Source organism: Panthera pardus, unplaced genomic scaffold (genome assembly GCF_024362965.1).
Source record: "Panthera pardus isolate Hobbes unplaced genomic scaffold, ASM2436296v1 HiC_scaffold_2, whole genome shotgun sequence".
In the NCBI taxonomy this organism is placed as follows: domain Eukaryota; kingdom Metazoa; phylum Chordata; class Mammalia; order Carnivora; family Felidae; genus Panthera; species Panthera pardus.
This window is the reverse complement of record NW_026526765.1, coordinates 144,419,952-144,444,588: the sequence shown is the minus strand read 5'-3', so window position 1 is coordinate 144,444,588 and position 24,637 is coordinate 144,419,952. Positions and strand designations below refer to the sequence as shown.

The following is a 24,637-nucleotide window of genomic DNA, read 5'->3' as shown; positions in this document are numbered from 1 at the left end:
CCATATGGTATTTATCTTTCTCTGAATGGTTTATTTTACTAGTGTTATACTGTCTAGCTCCTTCCATGTTTTAAAAATGGCAAGATTTCATTCTTTTTGATGGCTGAATAATATATATAATAATATATAATATATATATATATTGGACACTTGAGCTGCTTCCATAATTTGGCTATTATAAATAATGCTGCAATAAACAGGGGTGCATATATTCCTTTGAATTAGTGTTCTTGTATCCTTTGGGTAAATACCCAGTAGTACAATTGCTGGGTCATAGGGTTGTTGTTTTTTCAATTTTTTGAGGAACCTCCATACTGTCTTCCACAGTGGCTGCACCAGTGTGCATTCCCACCAACAGTGCAAGAGGGTGGCATTTTCTCCACACCCTTGCCAACACCTAGTGTTTCTTACGTTTTTGATTTGAGCCATTCTGATAGGTGTGAGGTGATATCTGATTGTGGTTTTGATTTGCATTTCCCTGGTGTTAAGTGACAATAAACATCTGTTCGTGTGTCTGTTGGCCATCTGGATGTCTTCTTTGGAGAAATGTCTTCTGCACATTTTTAACTGGATTATTTGGGGGATTTTTGGGGGTTGAGTTTTATAAGTTCTTGGTATATTTTGGATACTAACAACTTTTGTTTATTAAAGTAATGTTTCTCCCACTGAGGTAAGTGGGTCTAGTCTTGGGATTTTATGAGAATTTTTTCCCCTTGGAAAGGTTAATATTATTTTAAAATTTTTTTAATTTAAAAACTTTTAAAAATTTAAATTAAAACGTACATTAAAATTATTTTTAAATTACAAAATAATTTAATAAAGTTAATATAATTCTTAAATTTGAGAAACATCAGTGTCATACATTACACAAATTTTTTAAACTACAATATCTAACTATAATCTGGGATTAGTCCCCCTTTACCTCAGTTTTTCTGTTAAATGAGAACTAATTCCCCTGAGTGAGATGTAAATTCAGGTGAAATTAATATGCTATTGCTCTTTCAGTGGAAAGATGTGGAATTAGTGAAGGGTGTTAGTCGTTTTAGGCATAAATGTAGTCTTTTTTTTTTTTTTTACTTTATTTATTTTTATTTAATTTATTTTTTTAATTTATATCCAAGTTAGTTAGCCTATAGTGCAAAATGATTTTAGGAGTAGATTCCTTAATGCCCCTTACCCATTTACCCCACCCCGCCTCCCACACTCCCTCCATTAACCCTCTGTTTGTTCTCCATATTTAAGAGACTCTTATGTTTTGTCCCCTTCCCTCTTTTTATATTATTTTTGCTTCCCTTCCCTTGTGTTCATCTGTTCTGTGTCTTAAAGTCCTCCTATGAGTGAAGTCATATGATATGCAGCTTTCTGTGACTAATTTCATTTACCATAATCCCCTCCAGTTCCATCCACGTAGTTGCAAATGGCCAGATTTCATTCTTTTTGATTGCCAAGTAATACTCCATTGTATATATATACCACATCTTCTTTATCCATTCATCTCTCAATGGACATTTGGGCTCTTTTCATACTTTGGCTATTGTTGATAGTGCTGCTATTAACATGGAGGTGCATGTGTCCCTTCAAAACAGCACACCTGTACCCCTTGGATAAATACCTAGTAGTGCAATTGCTGGGTCGTAGGGTAGTTCTAGTTTTAATTTTTTGAGGAACCTCCATCCTGTTTTCCAGTAAATGTAGTTCTTGAGTAGGAATGCACAGCCTTACAGAGAACTGAACAATTCAATATTTTAGAAAAAAATTTTTTAATGTTTATTTTTTTGAGAGGGAGAGGCAAAGCACAAGCAGGGGAGGAGCAGAGAGAGAGGGAGACACAGAACCAGAAGCAGGCTCCAGGCTCTGACCTGTCAGCACAGAGCCCGATGTGGGGCTCGAACCCACGAACCATGAGATCATGACCTGAGCTGAAGTCAGATGCTTAACCAACTGAACCACCCAGGCACTCTTTCATTCTTCTTTTTTTTTTTTTTTTAAAGATTTTTCTTATCTTTAAGTAATCTCTACACCCGATGTGCGGCTTGAACTTACAACCCTAAGATTAAGAGTCACATGCTCTACTGAACGAGCCAGCCAGGCGCCCCACAAATAATTCACTCTTACCCAGAAGCCTTGTGGGGAGAGGGAGACATGGAATACATGCTCAGAGCCGGCGGGTCAGCTCCTCTGCAGGGGCAGAACATCCTGGGCTTGACTAACACAGGACCTTGCCAAGTGTAGCAGTGGGGCTTCTGTTTTAGCCAACTGAGCAGAGGAAACCTCTAAGGCAAGGACTGTTGCAAGGAGTGGGTGAACATGCACGTGAAAATTCCGAGCACAGTGCGTGGCACAAAGCAGAGGCTCGCTAAGTGTTTGTTCGGAATCTTGAATTCAATTCTGGAGATTTATACAGAACACTTGGCTTGACAGGACTGTTGTTTTGATTTATATTCCTGATAAGCTTTTATACTGTATCGAACCTAGCTTGGGCATAGTCGAATGAATGTGTTCACATTTGACAAGCCTGTGGTGGCTATCTACCATATGCTAGACACATGTGCTAGGTGATTTTCCAGATGAAACCTCAGTCCTTTCCAAACCTCCAGTGTTCTAGGGTCAACTTGTCTCTTAACACCCAAGTGAATAATTGCAGTCCCATGTCATGCTATTCCGGAAACCCAAAATCCAGTCTCTGGGAGGAAACTCCCATTCTTCTAGAATTTTCTGTTCAGTTCACTTTATGTTGAAATGAAGATCCAGCCTCTTCTACACCATGTTTCAAAACACACCATAAATAGGGCTCTTGTGCCCATAAAGTGAATTCAACTGCTTCTCTAGAAATCTCCCTCTGCCTTAGGATTTTTATCCCAAACTCCAAGAGCATTTTTCCATTAAAAAAAATTTTTTTTTGATGTTTATTTATTTTGAGAGAGAGAGAGACAGCATGAGCAGGGGTGGGGCAGAGAGAGGAGAGGCAGAATCCCAAGCAAGCTCCATGCTCCCAGCACAGAGCCTGACACGGGGCTTGAACCCACAAACCATGAGATCATGACCTTAGTTGAAACCAAGAGTCAGACGCTTAACCGAATGAGCTACCCAAGTACCCCCTTACTTTAAAAAAAAAAAAAAAAAATTAATGTTTAGCATTTTTCCATTTTTAACTCTACCTTTAATTCCCATCCCCAAGGAACCCGCCCTGGCTAGAAAGAGAGAAGACCTTAAGGGCTCAGGTCAACCTCCATAATATTGACCGTACCTAGATTCAGAATACCAGATACCCAGATTTATTCTGATGCTTCTCGATGCCTAAGTAGAAGTTAAGGATTATCAGAAAAGAGGAAGTTGCCTTACATTTAAGCTTTCATGAAGTTTTTCTATTTTAAAGTCGTAATTCAGTTGTTCCACTTTGGAAAACAAAGTATTATTTGGGTAAGCGCTCAAGCCATGCTAATTTTGGCTGCTTATAGAGGTCACCTGATCGACTCAGTTAAAATCAAAGGAAGAAAATAAATTAACATAGCTTTTGTCATTATTCCTGGTATATCACCACACAGTTACAATTAAACATTCTTATAAACAACGTTTTATTTTGTTTTTGTTTTGTTTTTTCCTATAAACTTTTTTCTAAAATTTATTTATTTTTGAGAGAGAGAATGTGAGTGGGAGAGGGGCAGAGAGAGAGAGTGTGTTAGGGTACCCTCCCTAAGGAAAGGAAATAAAAAACAAACCTCAAGGCAACCTTGCTATTTGTGTACTTGACAACAGCCCTCGTGACCTTGTAACATGAGACCACTTAATCAGACTACATGTTTGTGTGTTATTGTACGTGGGAGACAAAGAAGTAAACAATGGCCACATGGCGTTAAGGGCTCAGTTCTTTGGGTACGAACCCATCTGGGTGGTACCGGCAGGAATTAAGTTGCTTCCTGGAAAGAAAAGCCTCGGTGTCACGACTCTCTGTGCAAGAATCCTGCTACAAGAGGGAGAGAGAGAATCCTAAGCAGGCTCCACACTGTCAGCACAAAGCTGGACATGAGGCTCCAACTCATGAGCTATGAGATCATGACCTGAGCCGAACCAAGGGTCAGACACTTAACTGACTGAGCCACCCAGGGGCCCCAAAATTACTTTTATTTTTTAATTAAAAAGTTTTTTTAATGTTTATTTATTTTTGAGAGAGACAGAGACAGAGCTTGAGCAGGGGAGGGGGGGCAGAGAAAGAGGGAGACACAGAATCCGAAGCAGGCTCCAGGCTCTGAGCTGTCAGCACAGAGCCCGATGCAAGCTCGAGCCCACCAACGGTGAGATCATGACCTGAGCCAAAGTCGGACACCCAACCGACTGAGCCACCCAGGCGCCCCCAAAATTACTTTTAAGAGCAGTATAGTGAGGGGTTAAATTTTGGCAAGCAGGGAAGTACACACCTACAGAAGGAATGCGGAACAATACGGGCCTGCTGTTATGTGAACATGGGCTTGTGACTTGCTTCTGGATTGTGTTCAGCTGCATGTAACAGAAGCCTGACTACAATGGCTTAATCAAAAAAGGACTGAATTCTTTCCACATGGCAAGAAGTTCAGACATAAGCAGACTAAATCCACATGAGGCAGGGCAGCCAACCCATTGGGCTCCTTTTCACTTTTCCTTCCCCGGCTCCACTGTGTGTTTTTAGTCCCTGTGATTACAAGACAACAGCTCCACCTCCCCCGGTGCTCATCCACATTTCGGGCAGAAATACAAGGAAGGGTTAGGACTAGAAGAGAAAGTCAAAAAAGGGCATGCAAACAGAGTTCCCTTTTCATAAAGAATTTTCCTAAAGACCCAGCCAGCATTTAATTTCTGCTTCCCTCTCGTGGGTCAGAAGTTAAACTGTGCTATGTGGTCAAGTCTAGCTGCAAAGAAATCCGGGAAGCTGAGTTTTTTCTATCGGAGCCCATCGGTCTACCCAAACACAACTGGAGTTCCACAGTTAGGGGGAAGGGGAAGGGCTGGTGGGAGAGCAATGAGCAGTATCCACCATAACATCATCGGAGGTTCAAAGCATGTTATATTGCAAGCAGTTTACATGGCAGTGAAGATTATGTGTTCTGGAAAACAGATGACACAAGTGATGGCAAGATGGTTCTCTAGATCAGTGCATCTCAAACTTTAGTGTGCACACTGACAACTTGAGGAATCTTGTTAAAATGTGTAGTTGGGGGGCACCCAGGTGGCTCAGGTGGTTAAGCATCCCACTCTTGATTTTAAGCTCAGACCATGATCATGGTTCATGAGATCGAGCCCCACGTCGGGCTCTGCACTTGTCAGCAGAGAGACTGCTTGGGAGTCTCTCTCTCTCTCTGACCCTCCCCCACAGGCAAGTGTACACTCTCTCTCATTCTCTCTTTCTCTCAAAATAAATAAAAATTTTTTTAAATGCCTATTTTGATTCAAGGCAGTCTGGGGCATTTTGCATTTCTAACAAGTTCTCAGGGCATGCCAATGCTGTTGATCCATGGGTATTTGTAGCAGGGGCGTAAAAGATGCATACGGAACGTATGGATAAAATGGTTGATTTGTTAAATAACATTTCTAAGCCAGTGCATTATTCTACATAGTATTAATTTAAAATATACACAGCAGATTTAATAAGTGACATTGTATAAGTAAGCATTTAAAATTGTCTTCTGCTTCAGTAAAAATGCATATACTCAAGATGGCCCCTTGAAACTTAAAAAAAAAAAATCAATCTCAATGACAAATTAGGAAAACAACCTTTTATTTGGAGTTGAAGGTTGAAGCTACAATTGTTAGCTTTCTAACTGGGGCATATTGTGTGGTTTTAGAATCAAATACTCTCCTGGATTCCACACTTTACTCCTGGGGCTACTGTTTGAGTCACACTCAGCAAGACAAGCTATTTTATAACATAGGTAGTAAGGGGGAAAAAAATAATAAGAGATATGGTTCTCAGGTCAGACAAATCTGAGTTCTGATCCCAATTGTATAAATGATCTATTTCTACATATTAAATTGCTTCAAAATTTAGTGGCTTAACACAACTGTAATCATTTATTCTCGCATGTATTTCTGTGGGTCAGGAATTTAGGTGTGGCTTGGCTGGGCAGTTCTGGCTTGGGGTCTCTCGTGAAGTTACTGTCAGATGTCCACATTTGGGGCTGACGTCATCTGAAGGCTTGACTCTGGTTGCAAATCCACTTCCAAGGTGTTCATTTGGTTGGTGCTGGCTCTTCATGGGAGATCTCAGTTCCTTTTCATAGAACTGCTTGACCACAGCATAGCAACTGGTTTCATCCAAAGTGAGCAATTCAAAAGATCAATGTTGAGGGGTGCCTGGGTGGCTTAGTTGGCTAAGCTTTCGGATCTCAATCTCAGCTCATGTCATGATCTCATGGGTTTGTGAGTTCAAGCCCCACGACTGAGCTCTGCAGAGACTGTGGAGAGACTCCTTGGGATTCTGTCTCTTCCTCTCTCTGCCCCTTCCCTTCTTGCTTTCTCTCCAAATAAACCTAAAAAAAATTTTTTTTAATTAAAAAAAAAAAAAGATCAAGGTTGAAGCTGTACTTGGTAGCTGGGACACAATGGGAAGTTACTCAAATAAGAGGGCTGAAAGCTACCAGCAGAAAGGAGGAGGGCAAGGGGCAAAAGGAGGGAAGGAATGTGTTTTGTTTTGTAGAATCAGCAGGAGACATCCAATCAGGTATTTCGCCATTTAGCCCTTTGCACGAGCCAGTTTGAGCCAGATTGGATTGAGGCTCTCTACAGAAGTCCCCTTCATTTGTCCTGAAGTTACCTTTAGCTCATTACAATAAGATCTCCTCCTATGGGCACTTTGTAGCCATTTTTTGAACACATGATATATGTATATACTAACATGTTGACCTTCCAGGCATATGCAATTGAACCAAAGAGTCTATGCAGGCTCCCTGCCCCCTGCCCCTAATACACTGAATAAAAGCTTCCTGTACAAACCCCAAAGCTGGACAGTGTTTTGAGAGCTGTCTCCTTACTTGTAACAATACAAAGTTCTTTGTTTTCAATATGATGGTGACAAGCCCCTTGAGTTCAGTTAGCCTCTGAAGTCATACACAATCGCTTGTACCATGCTCTATTGATTGTAATCAGATCAACTCTGATTTTATTTTACTTACTTATTTAGAAAGAGAGCAAGAGAATGCGAGTGGGAGAAGGAAAGAGAGAGAGAATCTTAAGTAGGCTCCTCACTCAGGGCAGAGCCCGACTCAGGGTTTGATCTCATGGCCTGGTCATGAGATCAAGATTTAAGTTGAAATCAAGAGTCAGATGCTTAACCACTGAGCCCCCCAGGTGCCCCAGAATCAGCTCTGATTTGAATATGAGGGTAAACTACACAAGGTTGGGAATGTCCCAAGGTAAAGATCATTGAGAGCCTTCTTAGGCACCTGCCATCATAGTTCAGCTCTGCCACTTATTTTGGGAAGGTCCCATAGACCCTCCCTGCACTAATGTCCTTATCTATGAAACCGGGAATTCATAATAGTCTCTGATTCATGAAGTTGTTTGAAGATAATATAGGTCAAGTGCTTTTCACTTAGTAAGGACTCATTATGCATTAGCCATAATCGTAATAACGATGTTATCAACATTGTTAGATGATGCCTGTGATATTGTGATTTATAAGAAATATAAACTTGGTCTCCCTCTTCTACACACAGCTCCTAAAACTCTAGTAATTTCCTAAGTAATCTGAGAAGTGAGGGCATCTTTTGTTCTTTTATACTGGTTCCTGAAATAGCTCCAGAGCATAAAGGTAAAAGGAGTGTCTTTTGTGATTCACAAAGATCCCCTTTCAACAGTGTCTGAGTTTATGTTACTGAAAAGGATTTTGGAAAGCCCTTCGATGAGAGAGAGAGAGAGAGAGAGAGAGAGAGAGAGAGAGAGAGGGTTGGTTGCTAGGGAAACCAACTGTGTGAATAGAGAGGTTGAACTTTCAGCCTGCCCTCCAACCTCCAGGAAGGGAGACGGGTTGAAGGTTGATTAAGTCACCAATGGCCAAAGATTCCATCAATGGTGCTTAAATAAGGAAGCCCCCATAAAAATCCCTAAAGTATGAAGCTTGGAGTTCAGAAAGATTCTGGGCTGGTGAGCATGTGGAGGTGCTGGGTGGGTGGTAGGACTCAAGGGGACATGGAAACTCTCTGTCCCGTTTCCACAGACCTTGCCCTATGCATCTCTTACACTCAGCCATTCCTGAGGTGTATCCCTTGTGTAGTAAACCAGTAGCCTAGTAAGTAAACTGTTTTCCTGAGTCCTGTGAGCCATTCTAGCAAATTACCACACCCGAGGAGGAGGTCGTGGGGCCCTCCAATTTACAGCCAATCAGAAGCTTAGCCTTGCAGTTGGTGTCTGAAGTGAGGTGGCAGTCTTGTGGGCCTGGTCCCTTTAATTTGTGGGATCTCTCCAAGTAGATAGTGTCAGAAGGAAGTTGAATGTAGGACACCAGCTGGTGTTGGAGAATTGGTCAGTGGGAGAGAAAACTCCACACATTTGGGGACTAGAAGTGAAGTAGTGAGAGTATTGAGTGTGGAGAAGGGAAACAATGGAGTTTTTTCCTTTCAACAGCTAACAACCTTCCCATACAAAAACCGTGTCTATCAGTCAAGATCCACATCCTTTAGGTAGTCATGTAGAAGGGTGACAGAAAGCCACTCATTCTTTGATAGATTCAGAGAGTATTAGAACTTCCCATCGCTTCCATGCCTCCCCTCGCCTACAGATCACACATTTCAGCTGTCTTTATTATTTTTTTAATGTTTATTTTTTAGAGAGAGAGAGACAGAGTGTGAGCAGGGGAGGGGTAGAGAGAGAGGGAGACACAGAATCTGAAGCATCAGCACAGAGCCTGACGCGGGGCTCGAACTCAAGAACCACGAGATCATGACCTGAGCTGAAGTCAGACGCTCAACCGACTGAACCACCCAGGCGCCCCTTCGGCTGTCTTTATTGAACAACTCACATTTCTTTGTTATTCCATACTTTCTGTCTTTGTAGATGGTCTTCCCGCCGCCTAGAATACTTTCTGTCTCCCCAAAACTTCACCTAACAGCAACTCATTCTTCTTTTTTCAATAAATATATTGATTTGTTTTCCTCTGCATTCTCTTTCTTTCTCTTTCTTCTTTCTTCCCCCCATATATGTACTTACCCTCTTCTCCCTCCCCCCTCCTTTTTTCTTCACTCATTCAACAAATAGTTACTGAATGTCACCCATATGCCAGGAAACACATTGGTCAACAAGATAAAGTCCCTGCATCCCTGGAACTCAAGGTTTGATGAGGAAGATAGATAATAAGTATCCTCCCCCCAAAATAAATACAGAAACATATAAAACATCATGTGATGATAAGGGCTATGAAGAGATACTTAGTGGGATACAAACAGTTGTGAGGGGCGCTGGGGTGGCTCATTCGGTTAAGCATCAGACTTCGGCTCAGGTCATGATCTCATGGTTTATGAGTTTGAGCCCCACAGAGAGCTCTGTGCTGACAGCTCAGAGCCTGGAGGCTGCTTGAGATTCTCTCTCTCTCTCTCTCTCTCTCTCCCTCTCCCTCTCTCTCTGCCCCTCCCCCACTTGTGCTGTCTCTCAAAAATAAATAAATGTAAAAACAAACAAACAAAAGACATAAACAGTTGTGGACATGTGGAGCTATTTTAAGTCAGAATAACTTAAATAATTTAAATACATTGATGTTCTATGCTCATATACGGTGAAAACCTCACAGTCTGAAATAAAATTATTCAGCGCTGTATCTCCAGTACTTAATAGGTCTGGATCCAAGGAGATATTTAGTCAGTATTTGTTGAATAAAAAAAGAAAAAATAATAAATGTGTGAATAAATGAATGAACACATGAATTTTAGATGAGGAGACGACAGCCCAGAGGTTTGACTTGCCCAAGACCAAACAGAGAGCAAGAAATAGAAATCTTAACTCCAAGAAGGCCTGCTTCAAGGACAATGCTGTTTTTATTGTGTCATATTATGCATGCCTAAAACATCTTTGTTTTAATAATGCCCCATCTGTTCCTCTTTCAGTGTTGACTAGACTCAGCTACTTGAATGGAATTCTGAGAGCTTGCTTTTCTAGTTTTTTATTTATCTTCATGGAAACCATCACTGTTTGCTCTTGAATAGACAAAGAGCTTCACCATATATTTGTCCACCTGGGCAAGCAGTTGGTTGGTTATAAATCACATGGATTCGGAATGCACGGCAGATCAGGAACCAGAAAAGAGTTCCCACTGAGATCCCCAAAGATTCTTAAAAAACATTTTTTTAACGTTCATTTACTTTTGAGAGAGAAAGAAATGGAGGCATGACTGGGGGAGGGGCAGAGAGAGAGGGACACACAGAATCCAAAGCAGGATCCAGGCTCTGAGCTGTCAGCACAGAGCCCTACATGGGGCTCCAACTCACGGACGCCGACATCATGACATGAGCCGAAGTCGAACCCTTAACCAACTGAGCCAACCAGGTGCCCCGAGATCCCCTAAGATTCTTTTATAGAGGAAAATAAATCTGGGACAAGACTTCTCAAATTTTTTGGCTCAGGAAAACCGTCTTAAAAAAATACTGAACATCCCAAACAGCTTTTGTGTGTGCATTATATCTATTGATATTTGGTGTGTTAGAAATTAAAACTGTAACTTAAAAAACATTTATTCATTTATTTTAAAATAACAATCAATGGTGCATTACGTGTTAGCCTAAGTAACAAATTTATGAGAAGTAACTGCATTTTTCAAAACAAAAAAGATACTTAATGAGGAGAGTGGCATTGTTTTACATTTTGAAAATCTCTTTAGTGTCTAGCTTAATAGAAGCAAGCTGGATCCTCCTATCTGCTTCTGTATTCAGTTTGTTGTGATACCATTCATCATTTAACCTCTGTAAAACTGCAGTGCACATCCATAAGAGAATGAGTAATAACATCTTAGTATTATAACAAAAGTAGTTTTGATTTGTGGACTGCATGCAAAGTCTTGGGAGACCCTGGGGGTCCCTTGCACCATACTTTGAGAACCGCTAGTTTTAAGAGCCATCCAGGCACCCGGGTGGCTCAGTCGGTTGAGCGTCCCATTCGGCTCAGGTCATGATCTCGTGGTCTGTGAGTTTGGCCCCACGTCGGGCTCTGTGCTGACAGCTGGCAGCCTGGAGCCTGCTTCCCATTCTGTGTCTCCCTCTCTCTCTGCCCCTCCCCCGCTCATGCTCTCTCTCTCTCTCTCTCTCTCTCTCTCTCTCTCTCTCTCTCTGTCAAAAATAAATAAACATTTAAGAGCCATAAATTTGTATTAAGAAACAAACAAGGAGAGGCTCCTGGGTGGCTTAGTTGGTTGAGCGTCCGACTGTTGATTTCAGCTCGGTCATGATCCCAGGGTTGTGGGATGGAGTCCCGAGCTGATCACATTCAGCACAGAGCCTGCTTGGGATTTTCTCTCTCTCTGCCCCTCTCCTCCACTTGTGCTCTCTCTCTTAAAAAAAACAAAAACAAAAACAAAAAAACTCCAAGAAAATGAAATCAAACTACGCTTTGAGTTTTTATTCTAAAAATCTATGTTTTCATATTTCTGTAGTAGTCTTCAACTTTTAGGGCACGTGCTCGAGAATCATGTAGGCCTATTTAAAATGCTGGTCCTGGGTTTCCATACCCAAAATTGCTGATGTATTAAGTTTCCGCTAAGACCTAGGACTGTGCACTTTTTAACAAGTCTCCACACCAGTTCCTCTGCCTCTGAGCTAATACTAATTCATCATGGATAGTTTGAGGAAAATTGTTCTAGAGAAAAAAAAAGTAATAACTTGGATATTTTGCAAAACTAAAACAGGATGAAATTTTAAAATTTTAAGTGAAAGCACATATCTGACCTGAAAGCAGGAAGAGACCAAGGGAGACCTTTTGTGTGTGTGTGTGTGTCAAAGTCATGGGCCCATTCTGTAGTTATTGCATCAAGAATGTGTATTTTTGGTAACACGTAGCATGTGGAATTTTCCTGTTCATTAGATTTCACTATAGTCTGAAGTCCTTCATAGGCTCATCCAAACACAGTTCCTCAAACTATTAAGATATTTACTTTATACCATGAAAGAAAAAAACACATTTTTTTCCTCGAAGGAGCTAAAGACATCATTAAAACATCATTAAAACAAACAAAAAAAAAACACATTAAAAAACAGGAAACGTAAAATAAGGACTTGAAAATCAGTGAACATTAAGGCAGCTGCCTTTGGCTACAAACAGTGACGGAAACTAAATTCACCATTTCATCCATTCACTTATCAAATAGTCATAAAGCTTGTAGGCTGGGTTTTGGGAATACCAAAATGTTTCCCCTGCAGACTCTTCCATTTCTGCCACTGGTATCACGATCTACCTTGTTTTTTAGGCAGGAAAACTGTGAGCCACTGGACTTCTTCCTTTTTTACATCACACTTCTCATCTGTCAACCAGTGCTACTGACTAACTCCAGAAGTATCTCAAACCCGTGACCCTTCTCTCACCTCATCACTTCCACTTTAACCAAACGATCACCACCTTTTGCCTGGACTCCTGCAACTGTTCCTAACTGTCGTAACTATTCATTCATTCATTCATTCATTCATTCATTCATTCAAGCATTCATGCATTCATGCATTCAAGTATTCATTCATTTAATATTTATGAGTACCTGCTAAGTACCAGGAACTTTTCAACATAGTTGAAAGCAGACCTGGGAAACAAAACAGACAGAACTTCTGCCTTTACGGAACTTTCATTTAGTAAGGGGAGAGAGACAAAAAACTGGTTACACAAATATATGCAGGTATGCCAAATAGATGATTGGTAGAGTACCAGAGTTTCAAGAGAGAAGTCAGAAACATTACTTTTCAGTCATCTGGTAATTCCAGGAAGAGGTCAAGGACTCACCTGATCCCAGGGCCTTTGCACATACCGTTCCCGCTACCTAGGACCCTCTTTGCATGTTTCAAGGCTGATGCCATCTCACACTTCACCTGATACATCATCTCCCTAGAGAGGCCATCCCTGACTACCTGGTTTAAATTAGGAAAAATAATTTCCATTCAATGACCTGTTTGTCTTCCTTCTTGGCGCATACAACAACTTGAAAATACATACTTACCTACTTACTATTTCTCCCAATATTAAACTGTAAATTGCATCTTTGTTTTTGTTTATCATTGACTATTTAGGGCCCATCACATCATGGACATGTGTATTAATGTTTCTACCAGCGAATAGAATCAATAGGAGAGTATAGATCATATATATGAGATTTATTGCAAGGAATTTATTTATATAAGATATATGCAAGAAGCAAATATGTAAGTAAACTACTACGAAATAACAAAGCAACTATGATGTCCCAAAGGCTGCAGTCAGTACCATGGTATCCTGAATAGGACAAAAAAAGCCACTGAAGCTGAAGTGCTAGTTCTTACATAATTAGCTATGAGATTAGCAATAATACCCATTAGTATCAGGGGAAGCTGAAATTCATTTATTCCTAAAATCAGCTAGATACATACAGCTTGCTCCAGAACCTTTTCTTTTTTTTCTTTTTTCTTAAAAAAAAATTGTTTTAATTTTTTTCAGACAGAGTGAGAGCCTGAGCAGGGGAGGGGCAGAGAGAGAGACACAGAATCTGAAGCAGGCTCCAGGCTCTGAGCTGTCAGCACACAGATTTACCTTATTTTAGTGACTACATAATATTCGTGATAAGCAAAGTACTGTAATTTATTTAACCACTCCCTTGCTTAGAAGCATTTAGATTGGTTGGCTGTTTCTGCTATTGCTAGCTGTGCTGCCTGTATGAAGGATGCATTTGGCTGAAAGTAATAGAAACTCTGATTCAATCTGCTTGAACCATTAAGAAATTTTTAGCTGACAGAACTAGAACTTGAGAGATAAAGAGGCTTTGTTGCTGATATATTCACGTCTGGGCTCAACAAAGCCACCATTTAGCCAGGTGCTTTCCATCCTTCTTCCCTGCCATTCTCAGAATCCATTCCATCCCAAGGCTGGCTCACCTCTGCACATAAAATGACTGAAAGAACTGCACGCTTTTTTTTTTTTTTTAATTTTTTAATGTTTACTTATTTTTGAGAGAGAGAGAGAGCGAGCTAGTGGGGGAGAGGCAGAGACAGGGAGGCAGAGGGAGGGGCAGAGACGACCTGAGCTCAAGTCAGACGCTTAACCAACTGAACCACCCAAGCACCCCTGCATGCTTTTTTATTTGCAAAGCCAAATGGACAAAGAGATTTGGCGCCCTCAGTTCTCAAGGGTAGAAAAAAACTTTCCCAGAAGTCTTCGCTAAAGGTAACTCACATCTGATTGGCTAAATTTGGGCCACATGCCCATTTCTGAACCAATCAATGGCAATGGGGTTGGGATTACTCTTAGACCATTCAGACACCCTGTTTGTCTTGGGGTCAGTTCCCCAAATTGCTCTGCTGCTTTCAACAGTAGAGAGATGGGATGGATATTGCAAAAATGGAATCAAAATGTCCAAATTTTCAAGCTGTTATCTCACTGAACTATATACACCTTTGAGAATTCGTACAATTAGAATCTCTTTAGGATAGATTCCTATTAGTATAGTTGGTGACTCAAAAGGTATGCATATTTAATGTGTTGATAGATTCAGCCAAATTGCCCCCCAAACAAGAACCACAATAAAAACAAAAAAACGTGGCACAAAAACAGACACATAGACCAATGGAATAGAATAGAAACCCCAGAACTAGACCCACAAATGTATGGCCAACTCATCTTTGACAAAGCAGGAAAGAACATCCAGTGGAAAAAAGACAGTCTCTTTAACAAATGGTGCTGGGAGAACTGGACAGCAACATGCAGAAGGTTGAAACTAGACCACTTTCTCACACCATTCACAAAAATAAACTCAAAATGGATAAAGGACCTGAATGTGAGACAGGAAACCATCAAAACCTTAGAGGAGAAAGCAGGAAAAGACCTCTCTGACCTCAGCCGTAGCAATTTCTTACTCGACACATCCCCAAAGGCAAGGGAATTAAAAGCAAAAGTGAATTACTGGGACCTTATGAAGATAAAAAGCTTCTGCACAGCAAAGGAAACAACCAACAAAACTAAAAGGCAACCAACGGAATGGGAAAAGATATTTGCAAATGACATATCGGACAAAGGGCTAGTATCCAAAATCTATAAAGAGCTCACCAAACTCCACACCCAAAAAACAAATAACCCAGTGAAGAAATGGGCAGAAAACATGAATAGACACTTCTCTAAAGAAGACATCCGGATGGCCAACAGGCACATGAAAAGATGCTCAACGTCGCTCCTTATCAGGGAAATACAAATCAAAACCACACTCAGATATCACCTCACGCCAGTCAGAGTGGCCAAAATGAACAAATCAGGAGACTATAGATGCTGGACAGGATGTGGAGAAACGGGAACCCTCTTGCACTGTTGGTGGGAATGCAAATTGGTGCAGCCGCTCTGGAAAGCAGTGTGGAGGTTCCTCACAAAATTAAAAATAGACCTACCCTATGACCCAGCAGTAGCACTGCTAGGAATTTATCCAAGGGATACAGGAGTACTGATGCATAGGGGCACTTGTACCCCAATGTTTATAGCAGCACTCTCAACAATAGCCAAATTATGGAAAGAGCCTAAATGTCCATCAACTGATGAATGGATAAAGAAATTGTGGTTTATATACACAATGGAATACTACATGGCAATGAGAAAAAATGAAATATGGCCTTTTGTAGCAACGTGGATGGAACTGAAGAGTGTGATGCTAAGTGAAATAAGCCATACAGAGAAAGACAGAGACCATATGGTTTCACTCTTATGTGGATCCTGAGAAACGTAACAGAAGCCCATGGGGGAGGGGAAGGAAAAAAAAAAAAAAAGAGGTTAGAGTGGGAGAGAGCCAAAGCATAAGAGACTCTTAAAAACTGAGAACAAACTGAGGGTTGATGGGGTATGGGAGGGAGGGGAGGGTGGGTGATGGGTATTGAGGAGGGCACCTTTTGGGATGAACACTGGGTGTTATATGGAAACCAATTTGACAATAAATTTCATATATTAAAAAAAAATAAAAATAAAATAAAAAAACAAATATATAACCAAAAAAAACACAAAAAAAAACACAAAAAAACGAAAACGGAAAAAACGGAATCCATTTGAAAGAACAAGTGAATACCTCTTACGCCATGCATGTGCCAAAATGGCCTGTCTTAAATCTCGCTCAAGTGATGTCTTTCTCACCTCAAGATCATAAAATTAATTCTCTATGATCTCTTACTGTTGTAAATAACAGTAATATGTCTTCTAATAGGGGCTCATCCATGCATTCCTGAGATAAACTGTACTTGCTAATACAATGATGCATTTCATTTGCTAATGTTTCATTTGTGCTTTTTACAGCTGGGTACCCAACTGAGGCTGGCCTACAGTTTTGTTTGTCTTTCTTTGGTGGTGGTGGTGGTATTCCAGCCTAACAGAATGAAGTAGGGAACTTTTCACCTTTGTCTGGATCACTTTCTATAACCTGAATTACCTGTTCCTTGAAGGTTTGGGATAATCTGGCCACAGAATAATATGGCTTGGTGACACTTTTGTGGATAAATGTTTGGCCCTAGCAATGTTTTTTGCTATTTTTCCTGTAAATACTAGTGTATTCAGATTTTCTATTTCTCTACCCTTTCTACTGTTTTCTGTAGAGAAACACTACATTTAAAGTATTAATGTCATAAAATTATATGTAATACTCTAATACATAAAAGATCCTTAATATTTAGTATATATATGTAAAGTCCCATACTTTATTTCTATACTTTTTCCTTTTCTCTTTATCAGATTTTTCAAAATTGGATTCTTCAACTTTTTTCTCTTACTCATTTGCTTACTTATTACAAAACAAAAATAAAGCCTTACATATTTTCCCCCAAGAAGCACCTGGGCCTGGTTTTATCTGACCATTTTATCCAATAAAGGTGAATGTGTCACCAATAATATAGGACAATGCCTGTTAACTTATATTGTTACTTGAGAGGTGTTGAGTGACAATATGTATAAGGCTTGCAGCATTTCTGATAATTTATTTTCTTAATCTTTTATAAATTAAGCTTTGAGTTTCTGAAGCACATTATGTTAAACCCCTATCACCTACAATGAACTAAATTCAAGATATTAAAATGTTTATCAAAATCATATTTTCCTGATGGCTTTACCTAATCAGATATCTAAAAAGTTTTAATATATTAAAAATAACGGGGGTGGGGGCACCTTAGTGGGTTAGTTGGTTGAGCATCTGATTTAGGCTCAGGTCATGATCTCCTAGTTTCTAAGTTCGAGCCCTGCACAGAGCCCACTTCAGACCCTCTGTCCAACTCTCTCTCTCTGCCCCTCCCTTTCTCTCTCTCAAGTATAAATAAACATTAAAAAATAATGATAATCAAAACATTGGTAAGAAAGGTGACACTGTAGAAGAAATGAGAATGTCACAGTGGAGGGAAGTTCTATTAGGCTATAAAATTGGAATAAAATCCTCCAGTCATGAAGGTGGGCAAGAGAATCCTGAAGAAAGAGAAAACACATTAGAAAGGAGAAGAATAGGGACAAATGGGTAGCTCAGTTGGTTAGGCGTCCAACTGTTGATTTCAGCTCAGGTCATGATCTCACGGTTTGTGAGATCGAGCCCTGCATCAAACCTTGTGTCAAGCTCCCCTGGGCATGGAACTTGCTTAAGATTCTCTGTCTCCCTCTCCTTCTTCTCTCCCCCTGCTAGCATGTGCTCTCTCACTCTCTCTTTCGAAAGAAAGAAAGAAAGAAAGAAAGAAAGAAAGAAAGAAAGAAAGAAAAGAAAGGAAGAGAAAAGAAAGGAAAAAGAAAAAAGAAAGGAGAAGAATATGCTAGAACTCATCAAACAGAAGTATAGGATGAGATACTCAACAGGAAAGGAGGAAGCTTAGGAATTAACTGTTTCATCTGTGAGCACTCAAGGGTCTGGAATCTGTTCTCATATAACACACACTTCTCATTTCATCTGACCCATGTATTTTCCCCATTCAAAAAAAGCATTCATCCTCAGCATCTATTTAGACTTCAATATCTCTCAACAAGTCCTAGAAGCACAATTTGACAGAATCTGCTCAGACCTCTCCAAAATGCTTCATCTTATATATTATTCCCACCTCAGTCTGGTCATTTGACTCTTCCACTTATCTGAGAAGAATAATAGGTTGTGTTAAAGGTAAGTCTATGAATAAATATATACAATGTGTTAATATTTGCTAATATCTACTAAAGACTACTTATTATTTTATTTTTTATCAATTCTTTATTTAAATCTCTCTTTGAAGACTTGATTTTTTTAGAAACTTCCTACCTCTGGCAGCCCTCTCTCTTCTTTCCCTCCCATCTTCCCTCCTCTGAGGTAGACATCAGAACTTCTGGACTGTGCTAGGTTATAAGCAAATTCTTCATCTAGATCTTCTTACCCAGAGTTAATCTTCAACTCTGCCCATTCTTCTATAAAACTCACTTATTGAAGTTTTAAAGGTTCTATGATTATGTTCTTGATTTCTAAGAATTGTTTTCATAATTGCGTATGTTGTTACATATGAATATATACCTGTATTCCTCTTTTATTACCCAAAGATATTCATTAGACCCGAGGATGCATGGGTGGCTCAGTCAGTTAAACATCTATCTGCATCTTGGTTTGGGCTCAGGTCATGATCTCACAACTCATGAGATCGAACCCCTCATCGGGCTCTGGACTGACAGGGAGGGGCCTGCTTGGGATTCTCTCTCTCCCTCTCTCTCTGTGCCTCCCCTGTTCTCTCTCTCTCAAAATAAATTAAATAAACTTGAAAAAAGAACTGTCTTGGAGTCTTTTCTTCAAGTGTTGATTCATTGTTGGGGTTGATGCTTTTCTTTCCCAGTATTACTCCAATGGTGACTCTTGGTTGTGTGCTTATCTTTGTATCTGTGGTTCTGTGTATACATGTCTGTGGATTCAGCTTCTGTTTCCTACATCTCATCTCCAGGGATCGTGGGGTGGGGCAGTACATATAGCTGGAGGAGGTGTTCCAACAGTGTCTTCTGTGTGAGAGTCCTTCCTACCCCTCCCAAGAGTCATCAGCTCTCTAGGGCACTGCTCTGCTGTTTCAGACCTAGGGTCCACTGCGGGGGTCAAGAGCTGCTCCCTCTGCTTTATATTAAGTGGGGAAAAGGGGGAAGGGCCAACCTGCTCAGCTGCTTTGCACAGGATTCCCTAATTAAAAATAAAAATTTTTTTAATGTTTATTTTTGAGAGAGAGAGAGAGAGAGCATGAGTGGGGGAGGGACAAAAAGAGAAAGAGACCCAAAATCCGAAGCAGGCTCCAGGCTCTAAGCTGTCCGCACAGAGCCCCAGGCAAGGCTCAAACTCACAAGCTGAGAGACCGTGACCTGAGCTGAAGTTGGATGCGTAACCGACTGAGCCACCCAGGCACTCCAGGATCCCCTAGTAACTATGACCCCCCTTTGCTCCATTGAATCTGCTGAATGGGCTTGCAGGTTCCTGGAATTACAGTTGGGTCTCACAAAATTACTTATAATAGATTTCCATTAAACCACAACTCTTATTTTAGATTTACATACAGCATAAAATGAAGCACATTTATATCCACATTGTTATGATTTGATCTCCATTAAGAGATCTATGAGAGATTTCTTGAAGCCTATGTAAAAATGCTTTTGCTTTACGATCTGCATAAACTGTTTTAAGAAACATCTAAAGAAATATGAAATGGGGCACCTGGATGGCTCAGTAAGTTAGGTGTCCGACTTTGGCCTGGGGTTATGATCTCATAGTTTGTGGGTTTGAGCCCTGTACTGGGCTCTGGGCTGACAGCTCAGAGCCTGGAGCCTGCTTCAGATTCTGTGTCTCCCTCTCTCTCTGTCCCTGCCCCGCTCATGCTCTGTCTCTCTTTCTCTGAAAAATAAACAAACATTAAAAACTTTTTTTTAAAAAAGAAATATGAAATTCTTGACTTGCTGTTTTTAAAATGCAGCAATACCCATTAATCATATTCCTGGTGGTATTTATTGATCTAATAGAGACGATGGAATCATAGTTTTGAAAAAGGCAAAGAGGTAAACAAAGCAGAAGGGTTAAGTGCAAAGTCAGACCTCATGTTAAGAATCTTTTAGGGGGAAATTATTACCATCGTCATCAGAAGAGAAACTAAGTGCCTCCTTTTACAGAATAGATCTTAAATATCTCTATATTGTTTGGGGAGATTCAAGGAGAAAAAGAAAAAAAAAGAAGACATCAGCTTAATATAATTCATGTTTTTAAAGGAACCCAGACCATTCAGATGATATTTTTAAATTTTTTTTTTTAATTTGGAAAGCAAGTCTTTTGCTGTTATATTTAATGTTATAGCTAGAATATTACATTTAGGTGGGGTTGCCAGTATCCTGTATATACAGGACATGCCCCGTATTTGTGTTGTACTGTGCCCTGTACTGACTTTGTCATGACCCCTTAAGTGCCCTGTATTCAGCTTTTTAAAAGAAATTACAAAAATCCGCACCTAGAGCTATCTTTCTGCCCCAGTAAATGGTACTTACATCACTTACATGGCAATACCAGCTGCAAACCATACTCCACAAACATCTCAACCATCTCTTATGGCCTCTCCTGCAGGTTTGGCTGCAGGGAGATCAAAGAGAGGAACTGAGAATGAAAAGTATTTCTTTCTCATACTCAAGAAAAGACTATTCTTCGACCAAATTCCCAAGCTGTGAACAAGTAAGCATTGTTAATTCGAGTTAACTTCGTATGAGTGCACATGCTCTGAAAATCAGCCAAACAGTTGTAGCCTCACTCCTGTGGCCTGTTTCTGGAAAGCAGCCAGTTAACAGCCTTACTCCAAGTGTCTAAAAGCGAGCAAATCAGTAACAGCCCAAGCTTCTGAAAGACATTCGGTGATAAACCTCCAGTCCTGAATGTCAGCAAGCTGGGACAATGCACGCTTCGAGACAACAGCCATTCAAAAAAATACCCACTCCAGCAGCCAAGCTCCTGAAGGTCATGGTTAGCTGGTGGACAGCAGCCTTTCTCCAGTGAACACACTAACACAGCTGAAAATCTTTCAATCTGTACACACTCCACTTCTGAAAACCCACCGATCCCCGAATGTCAAGCTTCTCAAAACCTTACATAAGATCAACTCTGGCTTTCTCAAGAAAACAATGTCTTACAAACACAGCTGACTCTTGAACAATCCAGGGGTGAGTGGCGCTGACCCTGCGGTTGAAAATCTGTACATAATTTTTGAATCCTCAATACCTTAATGGCTAATAGCCTACTGTTGACCAGAAGCCTTATGGCTATCATATATGGTAAATAAGCACCTATTCTTATGGTATGTATTCTATATACTATAATCTTACAAGAAAATAAGCTAGAGAAAAAATATTATTAAGAACACTATAAGGGGGTGCCTGGCTGGCTCAGTCGGAAGAGCGTGGGACTCTTGACCTCAGGGTTGTGAATTCAAGCCCCACATTGGGGGTAGAGGTTACTTACAAATAAAATCTTTAAAAAAAAAAAAAAAAAAAGAAGAAGAAAACCATAATGAAGAGATAATACATTTACAGTACCATACTGTATTTATCTTTAAAAATCTGCATGTAAATGGGCACGTGCAGTTCCAACCCATGTTGTTCAAGAGTCAGCTGTATAGATTTCCCCTGTAGGCAAACAGAACGTTTACCTTTTCTGCATCAGAGTTCAACTGAGTTCAATTCATTGCTAGTTGGCAAGTTTGCAACTCTTCGTTCCTGGTTACAGGTCATGATGAGTTGATTTGTGAGTGATGGATGGCAGCAACATGGTCAGAAGACTACCAAATTCAATCTTCAAATTCTGCAGTGATTGATAAAGCAAATTGGTAATTTCATAATTTGCACAGAATTAAAACCCCAAATGTGAGAATAAAGTTTTATGACCAATTTCTGAACAGTGGACATTTATTAAATGAGAAAACAAAAATCCTTTGAAGCTTTTTGTATGAGATACAATTGTTCACTCACTATAAATACTGTCAGATACAAAGCAACATATCCTAGCAGCTGAGCACAAGAGATGTATGACTTCCTCAATCAGTACGAAAGAAAAGGATAAAGTAACTTTTTAAAAATGATTTAGAGAGATTCAGATGAAGAATAATCACAGCAGAGGCTGTAATGGCCTTCCATGGTCTATATCCTCATTCAGCTCAAATGTTTAAATGTACTGCTATCAGAAATATTTTCTCATTTCAAAATTGCAAGCAAATACTAAACAAACATCAAATCAAGGGCCAGGACAAAATCTACAGCAATGCTAAAATGTGTAAAAACCACATTCATTAATGCAAGTAACCACAATCAGAAAACGCTTTTCTCTTGATTGGGCAATATTTTTGTGAAAGAGGATTGCTTACAAGGCCATTGTCCATGAAATCCCTTCCAGATGAGACTTCAGAAACATTAGGAAATTGTAGCAAAGACTCTCTTATAAGCCAGAGTTAATGAGATACATTGAATTGGAGGTAGACCATGCAGTTGTTTGTGTAAAGGTGCTGAAAGTCAAAGTTGAAGCAAAGCATACAATGATTCCATAAAGTGTTGGCTGTCCCGCCCTAGTCTGCCTAATGCTGCTCAGATAGCATATGATGTTCTTTCTTTGGACACTGTCATGACACTGTTATGAAACTGTTCTCCTACTTCAGCATGTATACTAACGCCATCAGCATCAATACCCTCTTTGTACTGAGCAATTAAAAACGTCATGATTTTGTTGGCATTATTCAGTTCTAACAAACACATTTGAAGGAATTCTCAGTTTATCACTTGAAGCATAAAATCATACTTTAATTATGAAGAAAAGGACCCCTTAATTCTTGTTGAGGTTTTTGTTTTTGTTTTTTTTAATGTTTTTTTTGAGAGAGACAGACTGCGAGCGGGAGAGGGGCACAGAGAGAAGGAAACAGAATTGGAAGCAGGCTCCAGGCAACAAGCCGTCAGCACAGAGCCCAGCGAGGGGCCTGAACCCACCAACCCTGAGATCATGACCTGAGCGGAAGTCGGAGGCTTAACTGACTGAGCCACCCCAGGTACCCCTCTTATTGAGTTTTAATAGAGTAGTCTCCCCACCCTTATCCATATGGGATACATCCTACGACCTCCCATCTGAAACCGCAAATAGGACCGAAGCCTACATATACTATGTTTTTCCAATACGTACGAACCTTCGATAAAGTTTAATTTATAAGTTAGGCACGGTAAGAGAGTAACAACAATAACAAATAATAAAAGGGAACAATCATAGCAGTATACGTAATAAAAGTTATGTGAACGTGGTCTCTGGCTCTCAAAACATCTTGTCTCACTGTACTCACCCCTCCTGTGATGATGTGAGATGATAAAATGCCTGTGTGAGGGATCACGGAAGGGGCGTGTCGCAGACTTTGTGACGTCACCGAATGGGATAAGTGAGGGGCGTGTCGCAGACTTTGTGACTTCACTGACGTGGCGTCAGGCAACGGATTGACCTTCTGATGCCCCTGCTTCTGGTCGGGGATGACTGCCTGGAGCTGGAACTGCGGAAAAGCCAAATCCCAGAGAAGGGGGAACTGGTGTAATTTATTCTGTGAAAGCTCCCTATTTCTTGGTCATTGTCTTCAATCAGTTTGGTAAGAGGATTATGCAAAGTGAAAGAAGAGCTACAAGGTTTTCAACGGTACTCCACTGTTTAAAGGAATTTGCTGAGTGTGTTAAGGAAAAAGTTGGCATCAACTTTATCCCTTTTGTTAGCAAGGCTGCTGGTGAAAAGGTCAACTGTACTTTTGAACAGGAAGAGAAATTCCAACTTGAGGTAGATAATTACTACAACACTTGTAACTAGGTTTTGAAGTCAATATTATCCTTTGAAGAATTTGTTTTGTTTTGTTTTGTTTTACTGGATGTTGCTAAATAGTCTTCTAGCATGGGAATAAGTGGAATCACCTATATTACCGAAGAAGGAACTAAAAAAGGACAACAATGGGCACCCGGGTGGCCCAGTCAGTAAGCAATGGACTCTTGATTATGGCTCGAGTCATGATCTCATGGTTCTTGAGATCTAGCCCGCCCGGCTCTGAACTGACAGCCCAGAACCTGGTTGGGATTCTCTCTCTGCCCCTCCCCTCCTTGTGCTATGCTTAAAAAAAAAAAAAAAAAAAAAAAAAAAAGCAAGTTATGGGGGCACCTGGCTGGCTCAGTCAGTAGAGCATGTGACTCTTTATTGCAAGGTTGTGAGTTCAAGCCCATGTTGGGTGTGGAGCCTACTTAAACAAACAAACAAACACATAAATAAATAAATAAATAAATAAATAAATAAATAAATAAAAGACAAGGTATGCCATGAAAGATGGTATGTGCTTCAACCAATCAAATTTGAAGAGCAATCATCAGAACTTTAGCTTTATGCTGGTATATGTTTAGCATACTGTCTTATAATGATAATATTGAGCATGTTTTCTCATTAGTGGATGTTAAGTAGGTGGACAAAATAATAATAAACTGAATGTGACCACTGTAG

At 40.2% G+C, this 24,637-nt stretch overlaps 1 long non-coding RNA gene across 2 annotated transcripts; it reads right to left on the bottom strand.

Annotated features, from left to right (window-relative positions):
- Positions 1–5,732: 5,732 nt before the first annotated feature.
- LOC109278921 (uncharacterized) lies at positions 5,733–24,008 on the bottom strand. Of its 2 annotated transcripts, none has more exons than XR_008423928.1 (4): positions 23,457–24,008; positions 21,789–21,940; positions 20,650–20,722; positions 5,733–6,500 (listed from the first exon to the last, which is right to left on the bottom strand). It is a non-coding gene; the product is annotated as an uncharacterized LOC109278921 (long non-coding RNA). The 2 variants fall into 2 exon arrangements; XR_002085924.2 differs by lacking the exon at positions 5,733–6,500 and adding an exon at positions 17,937–18,243 and having other exon boundaries at positions 20,641–20,722.
- Between the last annotated feature and the right edge of the window lie 629 nt (positions 24,009–24,637).